We start from the raw sequence: 13,284 nt of genomic DNA, 5'->3' as shown, positions 1-13,284 counted from the left end.
GGGCTATTTAGTCTGGAGATGAGAAGAAAGACTGCGGAGGGATCTATCTGACAACAGTCTGCAAATACTCAAAGGGTGATTATAGAGATGGTGGAGATAAACTGTTCTCTGTGGCAGGTTATTAGACAGACACTTGACTGGGATGGTTTATTCAGGGATCATCCTACCTTCAGCAGGGGGGCTGGACTTAATGACCTCATGTGCAAGGATCCAGGTTTTCCGTTCACGGCAGAAAAATGTGGAAAAACCTGGATTTTCTCCTTTAAAAGAGAAAAACATGGATAGAATTTCTTCTTTAAAGGAGAAAAACATGGGAAATAACAGGTTGCTGCTTGCAGGGTGGCAGAGTTCCAGTCTGCAGGGGGCTGCTTGGGGCTGGGGGAAGTGGGATGCAGGGGGCGGCGTGTGCATATATGTGGGTGCACTATTTACATGGTAGGTTTTTGATGAGGAAATTAGTGCTATTTTGGTATACATTGCATGGAGACATTGAAGCTAGTTTTGTTTTGTTTTTGCATATTTTGTACTCTTTGGCATGCGTTTTGTGGCTTGAGCTGCTGCTGCTGCTGCTTTTATTTTAGTTTTTGAATGGCACCACTGGAGTTGCTTTGCTCTCTTCTTATTTTTATAGGGGTGAGTTTGTGGCTCTTGGAAATATATTTTATTTTTATTAAAGTATTGGAAAGTGGGTTCTGCCATGATGCACAACCAAGCCACACCATAATCGTGATGACAACTGTGCAGATCTCAGCTTGGCAAATATGTAAATAGTTGAGAAGCAATAAATATCTTCTCAAGATATATTGTAAGCTACATAGCAACAAGTTTAATTGCTTGATACTTCATACAATACAAAATGATCATTATCCTATTCTGTATGGTAAAACAAAATCCAAAACCTAATTCTTAGCAATGTTAAGGCTGCACCATGACACTGTCTAATTTTGTACCTCTTCTGAGACGCATGGAGAATCTACCATTCTCATTGTATGGAATTACAAAGACAAGCAAAGTGTGGATTACTATGGTTCCTCTTCATGTAAGGATTTACCTGTTTCCTGTGTTTATAGTTTCATAGTTTGTAGGGTCGGAAGGGACCTGAGCAGATCATCTAGTCCGACCCTCTGCCATGGCAGGAAAGAGTACTGGGGTCAAATGACCCCAGCAAGATGTTCATCCAACCTCCTCTTAAACACCCCCAGGGTAGGAGCCTGCACCACTTCTCTTGGAAGCTGGTTCCAGACCCTAGCCGCCCTGACCGTGAAGTAGCACCTCCTGATGTCTAACCTAAATCTACCCTCTGCCAGCTTGTGACTGTTATTCCTGGTCACTCCTGGCGGTGCTCGGGGAAACAGGGACTCCCCCAATGCCTGCTGATCCCCCCTGACTAGTTTATAACAGGCCACAAGATCCCCCCTCAGCCTTCTCTTTTGGAGGCTGAACAGGTTCAGGTCCTGCAGCCTCTCCTCATAGGGCCTGCCCTGTTGTCCCCTGATCATACGAGTGGCCCTCCTCTGGACCCTCTGCATGCTGTCGACATCCCTCTTGAAGTGCGGCGCCCAGAACTGGATGCAGTACTCCAGCTGCGGCCTGACCAGTGCCGCACAGAGGGGGAGGATCACCTCTTTGGACCTGCTTGAGATGCATCTGTGGATGCATGACAGGGTGCGGTTGGCCTTCCTGACTGCCTCTCCACACTGCCGGCCCATGTTCATCTTGGAGTCAGTGATGACCCCCAGATCCCTTTCCGCCTCTGTGCTGATAAGAGGGGAGTTCCCCAACCTGTAGGTATGGTGCCGGTTGTTCCTGAAGTGAAGTTTATGCATCAGTCAGATAGAAATGTGTGTGTTTCATGAGCACTTAAAGACTCCCTGGTTTGGGCCTTCTGGTTAGAGTGGATCTGGCTGAACTAAATATTGCTTTCTTCCTTGAACTACTAAAGTGGTATTCTATGCCCATCAATCATTAAGGCCATCTTCAGTGCACTTATGGTATTTCTGTATTTCCAGCGGTCCTATTATGCCTACTTGACTCTTCCTCTTCCTTCTGGCCTTATAAGAAGACTCCAGGCTCAGAGGTTGGTGTCTCTTTCAATTCCAGTGAAAAAACAACCTCAGATGTTTCTGAGATACAGTAAAGATTGGTATCTGAGACAGCTGCATACCTCAGCCTGCAAATCTAAATGCAAAACAATTCAGTCACAAGATCATTAATAGTTCCTGACTTTGAACAAGCCACAAAGGCTACAGACAGAAGTTACACATAAACTAGGAAAAGTTATTAGAAACTGCTTCAAATCAGTAACACAACACAAGCTCATAGCACATAAACTGCTTTCCAAATGTCAGAAACTGGATTAAGATAAACCTAGATGGATGTAGTAATTAAACTTAACAGATTTAGGTTAAATCAGTTTTTTTAACGTCTGTCCCAGATCCCCTCAGATTCAAGTCGACTCATCCCAGGATGCTATACACCTCCCCCAGACATACCCCTCCCCTCGCAGAGTGGCCAGACTAGCCTTGGCCCAAGCTGTCTACTCCAGCTGAGTAGGGAGGCATACTGTAGCCACCCCTGGCCTCTGGCCTGGGCCACAGCAGGCATGTGGCTTCATTTCTGGAATCAAAAGTGAATGTCTGTTCACTTGCTTATTGGTTCAATCTATGCAGTTTAGACTAACCTGCAAAGATTGAATCAATTCAGCCTTGGGCTTTTTGACCTGTACTTATCCAAATCCTACCAGAACAGCCTCTTTTTTTTTGCATCCATCACTTGTGCCTCATTTTTGCAGAAGCAGGAGATGTAGAGGAAGTGCTCTGTGGTGTGGATATTTTAGTATTTTTTTTAAAAAAGGTAGAAAGTCTTTGTTGCTTCACTTGTTACCCTATTTGGTAACAAAACTTCTGCACAGTCATTTCTGTCAGATCCCTACAAAACAGTTTAAGTTTATAGAGACTATATCACAGGTGAATGGATGTCCTAGTGTCCTTTGTAAGAGTAACCCACACTTACTCAGTAGCGCGCTCCCTACATGTCACCAGTTGTGGTGTAACAAAGGACCCTAGCCGTGTTGTGGGGAACAAGGGGCCAGGGGTGAAAAGTCAGAAGGGCTCCTTTAAAGCCTACACTCCTGGAGAGGAGGAGGATTGCCTTCTGCAAGCAAAAACCCTGACAACACATCCTGGGTGAAGGAGAGCTTGGCTACCAAGAGAGGCACCCAACTGGGCAGGAGGGGGAAGCAACTCACTATAGGGGGAGCAGGGACCCCTCAGAGGGAAGATGTCAGGCCCTGGGCTGTGGATTCACCCTCGCAAAGCCCAGTTTGTAATCAACCAGCTGCAGAACCAAGCAGTGAAAGGGGAGAAAGAGATTAGCCACCCCTGGGCTGGGAATTAGTCATACTAGGAGTTCATCCTCAGGGCATAGGAAAAGGGCTAGCCCGAGCAGTGAAGGGAAAGGAAGCCCTTCAGGGAGGTGAAGGGGAACATACACCCAGCCAGAAGAGCTGCTGCTCGGAAGGAGGACTCTCATCCAGCAGCGAGTGAGAGAACGAGTACATGGGAAGTCCTAAGGGCTTATTTTGTGTCTGGATAGGTGTTTGGGGAGAGGTGCATGCAGGGAACAAAGGACTATCTATTTTAACCTGGAAAAGTCCTAAAGGATGATTGAGTACCCCCAAGGAAGACTGAAGACTGTTTGTGTTGGCTCAGTAAGGAGCAGGAGAGGGGATACAACAAAGGGACCAGGACTGTTTGAGAGCCTTATATGCACATGCTTTTTGTTCTTTTTGTTTTCTCTGCTCATTTTGGTAGTAACACCTGGTGGACCAGTGGGGCTCTAAGGGGAGATATGGAGTCTGCAGAGCAGAGTATGCAGTATACCCTGTGATTTTCCTTGTGGCTTTTGTGTCTCCATTTTTCTACTTCTTCTGTTGGTTTTGGAGTAAAAGGCAGGAAAAAGCTCTTCTTTAGGCAGAAAGTCTGAGAGAGGGTCAGATCCCAGATAGGCCAGGGCCCTGACTAAGGTAAGAGGCCCAGAGCCCAACAGAGGTTGAACCCCACCCACAGATGGGGAAGGGGTGCAAAAAGGAGAGAGAGGAAGATCCCACCATTGCCCAGTCAGACCTGTGGCGGGGGAAAGAATAAGAGAAGGCAAAGTGCCTATAGCTTAGGCTTCTGTTTCCTAAAGGCAGCCTCCTAAAATTAGGGTTACCTTATTTCTAGTTTCAAAAAAAGAAGACATCTGTGGGGGGGAGGAGAGGGCATATGATTGTGGTGGGGGAGCAGTGATGTACCCATACCCTGTCCCTACCCCTCACTCCTAACCCACAGCCCCCTACCCCTCCCCAGCCCTGCTGGTGCCCCTCATTTCTGACCCATAGTCCCCTGCCCCCCCTGCCCTGCCAGTGCCCCTCACTCTCAACCATGCAGCTCCCTGCTGACACTGAAGAACCCTCCTACCCCCTTTGCCCACCTTCCTACCCTACTGTAGCCCCAGTGATGGCAGGCGGACAGGCAAGCACATGCACACACAGAGCATGTGATGGCCTGCCTCCAATCACCTTCCTCCGCTGCCCCCAGCCCCAAGTAGCTCCTTGCTGTAGCAAACCGGGGAGTGCTGGGAAAGCAGAGGCAGAGCAAAATTCCAGATAGTTTAAAGACCCACCTGGATGGAAATGGGAGGACACAAAAAAAGGACATGTCTGGGGAAACCTGGATGTACGGTAACCCTGTCTAAACAACACCTAAGATAACAGCGTAACAGCAAGGTGTGGATGCTGGGAGACAAAGGACCCAGCTTAGGGGGCTGGAGTAGGCAGCCACATCCAGCTCAGCCACTAGAGGGTATCCAGCTGCCTCATGTGATCAGAACCATAGAGCTTGATCAATTTTGCCTAGCATAACAGTATTTTCTATCCCCAGTGGATAAGATTTATGCTCTATAAGCACAACATCCTCAGTTCAATCTCTGATACCGTGGGCATAGCATCACATATATGGATTTTTTGCAGACTCTGTGGCAACCAGTCCTTTTTGCATGCCAAAGTAGTGGCTGGACAATAAGCTACTTAGGGAATGTGGCATAGGTTGTCTCGAGAGTTAGCATAGAGTGCTGAATAATCTACTTTGCTGACGAGTCTACAGAAAATGCATTATGCTGCTTTCTAGCTGTAGAAGGAGGAAATCTCATGGAATTCAGACATCCTCCACTCTTCAAAGGGATGTCAAGACACACAATGTGAATATTTCAGGGATCCACAACTTAGCATCTGTGTTCTTATTTCTAATAAAGCGTGACCTAAAAAAAATAAAAAAATAAAATCACAAAAGGATCCAGAAATACAGCACTTAAAACACAGAAAAATTACTAACAGTCTCCTTTTCATTGCCTATGCTGCTCCTTCATATAGGCAAAAATTAGCATGCTTACTTTGTAAAACAGAAATAGTTTGCCAGTTTATACATCCACATCTGAGGAGAGATTTCCAGTTACTTTGGCATTAATATTTTGGACAAGCTGTTCTGTAAAATTTGCTCTGGCATTCAATAGCTTGTGTCGACTGGTATTTTGAATGACCCTGGCACTATTAGCTTGGCCTGGCTGGTATTTTAATTCACCATGGCACTAATGTTTTGGAAGTGGTACTTGTTTTTCAGATTAACAAGTACCCTAAAAAGCATATAAAATTGGCTTAGAAAGATATGCTTCAAGGAGAGAGAAAGCACGGGTTGGAACTCTCTGGCCACTTCCCTCATCTCTCCTCCTTCAACAGTATACCCTGAAACGACTTTATTAATAATTACATCCTTGTCTAAAAGTTTTCTTCATAAGTTGTAGAAGGTGGTAAGGAGATCAGAGTTGCTTGACCACTTCAGGTGGACAAAAGCTTCATAGGGAAGCAAAGAGAAATGGTGGTGTGAGACAGGCCACATTTGCATTTAGGTCGCATAACAATTTGGGGCACTCTTGTCAAAATGTAATAATCTTTAAATTTAATTGAAGTGTTAGCACTGCCGTAAAGCAAAAGGGCAAGAGATTGTTATCAAATAGTGGACTCCAAAGTAAACATGAGTCGTCAGTGTGATAAAATCATCAGCAAAGCTAACCGCACTTTATCATATATCAGCAGATGCATGATAAATAGATCCAAGGAGGTGATACTTCCCCTTTATGTGGCATTGTTCAGACCGCAGTTGGAGTACTGCATCCAGTTTTGGGTGCTGCACTTCAAGAAGGATGTTGATAGACTTGAGAGGGTCCAGAGGAGGGCCACTCATATGCTTAGGGGCTTACAGGACAAGCCGTATGAGGAGAGACTGAGGGACCTGGATCTCTTCAGCCTCCACAAGAGAAGGCTGAGAGGTGATCTTGTGACTGTCTACAAATTCAATAGCGGGACACAGCAAGAGATTGGAGATGCTCTGTTCACCAGGGCGCCTCTTGGGGTAACAAAGAACAATAGTCACAAACTGACAGAGAGCAGGTTTAGGCTAGACATCAGGAAAAACTCCTTCATGGTAAGGGTGGCCAAAATTTGGAACAGGCTTCCAAGGGAGGTAGTGCTCTCCCCTACCTTGGGGGTCTTTAAGTGAAGGCTGGAGAGGCATCTGGCTGGGGTCACCTGACCTCAGCACTCTTTTCTGTCCCAGGCAGTGAGTCAGACTCAATTATCTGTTTAGGTACCTTCTGACCCTAGTATCTATGCATCTATGAAATATGCCTGAGATAAAAGATCACTAGACAAATCCTGAATTCTACCAGTAACTTTATGGAGTTTGCGTTCAAATGAGGGAAAGAGAGTAAAGTGGGGTGGAGGAGACACGAGGATGTGAAGGGAGTGGAATTGCTAGGACGGTAGGTATTACCAGTTCTGGTGCTTTCTTAGCCCTCTTATTTTCTGGTGAAAATTCATCTGAAGCGTCAAAGACTCTGCTTGCTGTCCTATGGGTCACTGATTCTCTCTCTCTATTATCTTGCAAAGGGGCAGCTCCAGGAAGTGGACAGCACAAGAAGGCAATGACATAGCTGAGGAACTCCAATGAGGGCACTGTACCCAGCAATCAGTGAATCCAGCTGTAATCATTACAAATCCCCCAGAATAGAAAAAGAAGCATTTCCCTGAGGGGCTGGAAGACAGAAATGCTCAAATTCCAGACTCTATAACAACACTGCATAACAATGAATACGGGTGCAGTGGAGGAGAGAAGAGGCTGCTGCAGGAACATATTTCCTTTCTGGACAGTCACACTAAAAGAGAACAGTTGAGTTTGAAAGTATTGCTAGGACACCATAACCTTACTAGCTATATATTGATCAACTGTTTTCTGGCTTTTCTTAAGCTGTTTGTTTTGTTATCCCAATTTTGCTTCTTTTTTTGGGTTTGAATTGTGGATGTGGGACATGAAAGTAAGAATATATGGTCTGCCAAGAGTGCTTGTGGTACATTTAGCCTTCCCAGGTTTCTGGAGTCCAAGCAGTGATACATTTCCAATTAAACCCCTAGACTCTTGAACACATTCCCTTGTTGTTGTCAAATACATAAAAGAAAGGTAACAGGAACTTTTATGGGTAAGATGCCTTCAAACTTACTGGGCAGAATTCCATTCATTATGGCACTGATTTAAATACTTGTTCTAAACCTTTTAAATATAAGGGTGAAAATGTGATTGTAGCAGTTATAGGAGGAGGCAGAGCTCTTAATCTTTTGGTCCCTTTATGATACCACGCCCAGCCACAAGCTGTTTGGATGCCCATCCTGTGACTTTTGGGTAATCAAGACAAAATACAAAGCTAAACAAACAGGACCAGGTGGAATGCTGCCTGTCTGGGAGGTGGGCCAGAAAGGTTTTAAGACTGAAGGGTGTAAGCTTATCACCCTTGATCACCCACCACTGAAACTGATAACCAGGAAAAGATTTGCTTCTGTACAAAGGGCTGGCGTTGGCTCTGTTCTTGGGATGGCTGATCTGCCTCCCTAGAACCTCTTCCCTGGACCTGCCTTGGGTTCTGCTCCTGCAACTGGACTCAAAAGGCAGCCTTTGTGCCCTACATAAAGCCTCATTAAAATCCAATGGATTCCATAAAGAAGCCAGCTGCAGAATGGGGGGAAAGAGTCTGTGTTTGACCCTTTTTCCAGTTCCCCTTCCTGAATCCTGCTGCCATAAAATCCTTCAGCAGTTACTTGTACAGCATCACCTCCAACTCTAGAATCTGAATTTTTACATACATTCCATAAGCAAATAAGAAGCTACTTACTCATCTGGTGATCCTGTCAGTCCTCACTTTGTTTTGCTTTGCTGTACCAAGGGTTACAAAGTCTCCAGAGTTATATTTCAGCCAAACAGTTTTAAGCAGACAGACAAATAACTGAACAGTTTGGTTTTCATTAACCTATTATGTTTTATAAAGTGAGTTTGTAGTGATTTATGATCAGTATAAAGCTGCATTTTCACTAGCCAAAACCAGAATAGCTCTCCAGTACCATGATCAAGCAAACACTATAACCAACCAAGCTCCATCTTTTCCAATAACCCTGCCACAATTCATCCTAATGGATATTCCTTTTTGTGTTTTGAAATTTTGTCAGTTATAGAAATCCCCAATAGATCAACTAAAAACTCCTTTTTCTTTTGGATGGAAAGGAGAGAATTGGGTGGGAGCTGACATCTCAGCCTTCAGTATTGCTCTTGGGCCCTGTCTGGTGGTGCTATATCAGTGTCTTTGAGAAGAACACAGTGGAGACTTTACAGAAAGCACTGTGACTGTGCCAAAACAAAGCTTCTCAAGTTTTAACTCTTCCCTTTGTTCTGCCACAGACTCTGGGTCTGCTCTGTGCTATATGAAGCTGGAGAGTTATTGCCCTGTCTAACAGTTCATGAAAATAAGTGAAAGAATGTTATCCTCCTCCACACCCAACCCTGCCATGCACATACCAACTCTATTAGTGGGAAAGGTCTTCCTTTTGTACATTGTTACCAGTATGAGATACTTCCTTCCCTCTCCTCCTCCACGGAAGCCAAAGCAACCCTATGTTTTACAAGTGCTATTTTCTATTTATTTAACTTGTCATATTTTAGACACCCTGCCAGCCTACAAGGAAATTGCCTCTAAGTGATTTACTTGTCATTGCTAGTGTTGGGAGACAGAAAAAAGACTGAGCTATGGGAGTGGAAAGGATACTTTTTTTGCAGCAACAATTTCCAAAAGACACAGACCAGTTTGAGGAGTGGTGATTTGGAAATGTAATCACTGTGGTTAGGCTTGTGTTGCCTATTGATCCTAAGCGGATCAATAGAAGGAAATCTGTCCTGCTGGAAAAAGGAGATGAGGTTACATCCATTCTAGGATAGCAGAAATAGTCTGATTCAAAGACCTTGGAGAGCAATGAAGTTAATGGAGAGATTCTTACCAATGGAAAGACCACTTTTGGCTCCAATGGTCTCCTTAGCAGGCTCAAAGTGTGCATAACTTATTGTCCAGGTAAAAAAGCCTGTCATGTTAATAACTATAGCTGGGAGCAGGCTGTGGGCCTCAAGAGTTAGGAATCCAAACCTTTTATCCATATGTTTTAATTGGATTTCAATGCAATCCTTATAGAATTGCAAAATAGTATAATATATAATTGACTTATAAGTAAAACAAAAGTTACAAAATACTAAAATGCTACTATCAAGTAGTCTCCCACTAGCAATTGGTGTGTTAAGTCACATTTATCTACTGAACAGTGTGAGATAGAATAAGGTGTGAATTCAGGTTTCCTCACATAATTCACCTATGAAATTGTGCAAAAAATGTTCCAGTTTTCCCTTGGAGTAGGGAGAAACAAACTTCCAAGCCTGAAGCATCTGTTAGTCTGAGTAAGGTATCTTAAAATCTCTGTTCATAACAATGTTATCAGAATCTCTTGTGTCTGCACGATTAGGTTGGAAATCTTGCTGTAACAGCTTGTCTTCTGGGAGTCAGAGTACTTCCTGCTCCTACTGTTTTGGAATTAAAGTAAAAATAGCTACACTGGATGATTATACACATGCTCCAGGAGGTGTGTGGGGGTGTGTGTTGGGGGGGAGGGGGTGCTTTAATTAGCGCAGCTCTAAGAGCTGCATTAATTAAAGCACCCACAGCATTATGTGCAGCACCATCCCCACGCTGAAAATGATGGTGTGGTGCTTGCACAGGGCTCATTGAACAGGGATGCTGGGGACACTGATGCATGAGATGCTGGAGGCTGCTGGAGCATTTTAATTTCCACGCTCCAGCAGACTCACTTAATTGAGTCTGTTGCAACATGCGGGAATTACAGCGCCTTGGAGCAGACTCCCTGCACATGTATAGGAGCCCGTTCTAAGTAGAATGAGGCATTTAAAGGGGGTATATGAAAATCTAAAAGTCGTTGGCTCAGTTCCAGTTTATTGAAATCAATACAAAGCTCATATGGACTACAGGAGGCGATAGGATTAGTTTCAATGAAAAGCAGAACAGGGAGGAAAAAGCTTATGGAACTAACTCAAGCTTCATGAAAGATCAGGTTAAGTTTGGTTTGAACTTTGTAAACATGAATTCAGAGAGGGCTCTTTAGGTATCTGTATGCTGACATCCACTGTTAACAGAGGTGGAACTAGAGCCGCAGCAAAATATAACAAAATAACTGGCTCTTGGCCTTCACCATCTTATACACGACTTGAAGAGGCAAGTACACTTTTACTGCCTTATTAATTCATTTACAACGTATTGTATTTAAAGAAGAGGACATTTCAAGATGAGAGTAGCTATTGATGCATTTCTCACAGATGAGTGGCTCAAGTGAAAAAAGTTTTCTGGATCAGCAATCTAGTGACATATTCCAAGGAATAGATAAAAAGGTGATTTACAGTAATACTTTACTTTTATATAGTGCCTTTCATCCAAAACTGCATCACAGTTTTTGCTAAGGGAACATCCACAAGGCAATACCTAGTCCTAAGTTTTAGTTCGAAACTATTTCAAATTTTTTAATTTGAATGCATGGATGAGTGGCCTTCAGCAGACTTCATAAGTCAGTCTGGCACCGCAGAGGCATCAGAATATCGACAAAACTGGAAGTTTCCAAAGCCATCATTCTCCCAGCCCTCCTTTACACCTGTGAAACTTGGACCACCTACCAGTGTCACGTCAAGAAATGAAACCATTTCTACCTGTGCAAGATACTAAAGATCAAGTGGCAGGACAAGATTCCGGACACCAAGTGCTCAGAAGATCAGCTCTCCCCAGTATTCACACTTTACTGAAACTGGCACAGCTATAATGGGCCAGCCACCTTTCAAAAAATGCCCGAAACTTGCTAGCTGAAGAAATTCTTGTACGGCAAACTGTCAAATGGAGTACACTCTCATAGTGCACCAAAGTACAATGACACCCTACAGGTGTCCCTAAAGAGTTTTGGCATTGACCAAGAGTCATGGGAGCAAATCGCTCACGGCTGTCCATCCTGGAGGTCATCAATCCAGAACGGAGCACTGGCCTTCAAACAGCAATGCACAGAAGCAGCAGTGAAGAAACACGTGGCCAGGAAAACAAAAACCTCTCATCGTACCCAGTCCTCATTGCTTTCCTGCCTCTGCCGCAGCAGATTGTTCAAGGCAAAGAAGTGGCTTATACATTACCTACGTACCCATGAGATCTAACCTCTACCCTGCTCCTTTCTTTTTCCTTTCTCTCTTCTTCCTGTTTCTTTCCCATTTCTTTTCTCTCTTCTCCCTCCCCCCTCACCTGCTGGATGTGGTCATCTTTGCCCACAAAGGATGAACAACACATTTCAAATTTATTTTTACAGTCTAAATTGTCCCCAATTCATCATCATAATCTTCATTCTTAAAACCAACTTTTCTAGGTAACTGATTTTTTTTCCCTTTTGAATAACTCAAGACAGAATTTACTTAAATGCATAAAATTCTAATGAAACAATCACTTCCAGAGTGCAGTGACTACTCCAACCACTACCATAAGCACCTGCCGTCATGGCTGACTGAGACGAGGAAAGCAATGATGGAAGATACTGTGAAATTCTACAGAACAAGATTTTTACTTATGAAACAGCTGAGTCTTTGTTGTTTACCATCCTTATCTATATAAGTGACTGCTAATCGAACAATCTTAAACATCAGTTTAGCTACCCAAGAATGAAAGCCTAAGTTAACACCAAGAAATTGGATTTGCAGGCATAGATATCTCAAACCCATTTCCTTAGACCACAAAGCCACTTCTGCTGGGGAATGGGATGAATGCCCTAGTTTTCTAAATAGTCATCCCATAGCTCATTTTCCAAAGTCCTTGGGGGTGGAGAGGGTGGTGTTGATCACTTTCCAGGTAGCATTAGTGCTGTTGAAGCAAGAAATTATATATTACTTAAAAATTAGTGATTTTTTCAGCAAAACCAGTTTTCTGCTTAATGAGTGCTTGTAGGAATGGGGCATAGTTGTTTAAATAAGACATTGATACTCATGAAAAATATTAAATTTCATTGAACAGCTAAAAACAAGATCAAATTAATGAAAAGTCATAAGCAGCGATCCTGGTTTTCTCTGATAAAAAACTGCAAGTTCTCTAATAAAAATCACAAATTCTCTGATAAAAACCCCAAAATCTACGATTAAAATGAAAGGCCACTATACATAGGTATTAGCTGAAGACAATGTTTTACTGATAGATTTACAGTTTAAAAGCAATTTGGAAGCCTACCAGTACCTCAATCATTATAATAAAATAAATTCTAAATACCTATATATTTTGGCATTTGATTTTGTGTTTTTCATCATGGAAAATCAGAGTTCCTGCTGACACCACTATGTATACCCCAAGGAACTATGCACAGAAAAATTCAGAACTGTGCACAGGAAAACTCAAAATTAATGAGCAAAATTAATTACTTTTATTTATTTATTTTTACAAATCAAACTAAATATAGCACTATTTTAACCTTCTTTAGAAATATATGCAGGTACTTTCTATGGTTGAGGGAGTGGTTGTTGGGTGTATGGGGGGGGGATTTGTCCAGGTGTCAGGGGTGTGGGGAAGTTGTGAAGGGGTGTGTTGGGGGGGAGGTATGGGAGTATGCAGGGTTTGTGGAGAGATTGTAAAGGGATGTAGGGGAGTGTGGGTGTGTGTATGGGGTTTATGATGCACAGCTCTCACTGCCAACAGTTCAGCAGCAGCAGGCAGTGGGGTGTTGGGGCACTAATGGCCATGGTAGGCACAGCCCCCAGCCATGCACCCCTCTGCCTGAGTCCCAGGATCTGTACGTGCTGGCAC

The 13,284-nt window shown here is 43.5% G+C and overlaps 1 long non-coding RNA gene across 2 annotated transcripts in view; it reads right to left on the bottom strand.

Moving 5' to 3' along the window:
- LOC149869167 (uncharacterized) overlaps nucleotides 1–8,337 on the bottom strand; it is a 29,203-nt gene extending 20,866 nt beyond the window's left edge. For both annotated transcript variants that reach the window (XR_016441081.1, XR_016441082.1), the window contains exon 1: nucleotides 8,257–8,337. This is a non-coding gene — a long non-coding RNA (uncharacterized LOC149869167). The remainder of the gene's footprint in view (nucleotides 1–8,256) is intronic.
- Nucleotides 8,338–13,284: the final 4,947 nt, after the last annotated feature.

This window comes from Crocodylus siamensis, chromosome 3, assembly GCF_052110815.1.
Source record: "Crocodylus siamensis isolate JL-2025a chromosome 3, ASM5211081v1, whole genome shotgun sequence".
NCBI lineage: Eukaryota > Metazoa > Chordata > Crocodylia > Crocodylidae > Crocodylus > Crocodylus siamensis.
Note: the sequence above shows the minus strand (reverse complement) of the source record. Positions and strands in the feature narration are given on the sequence as shown.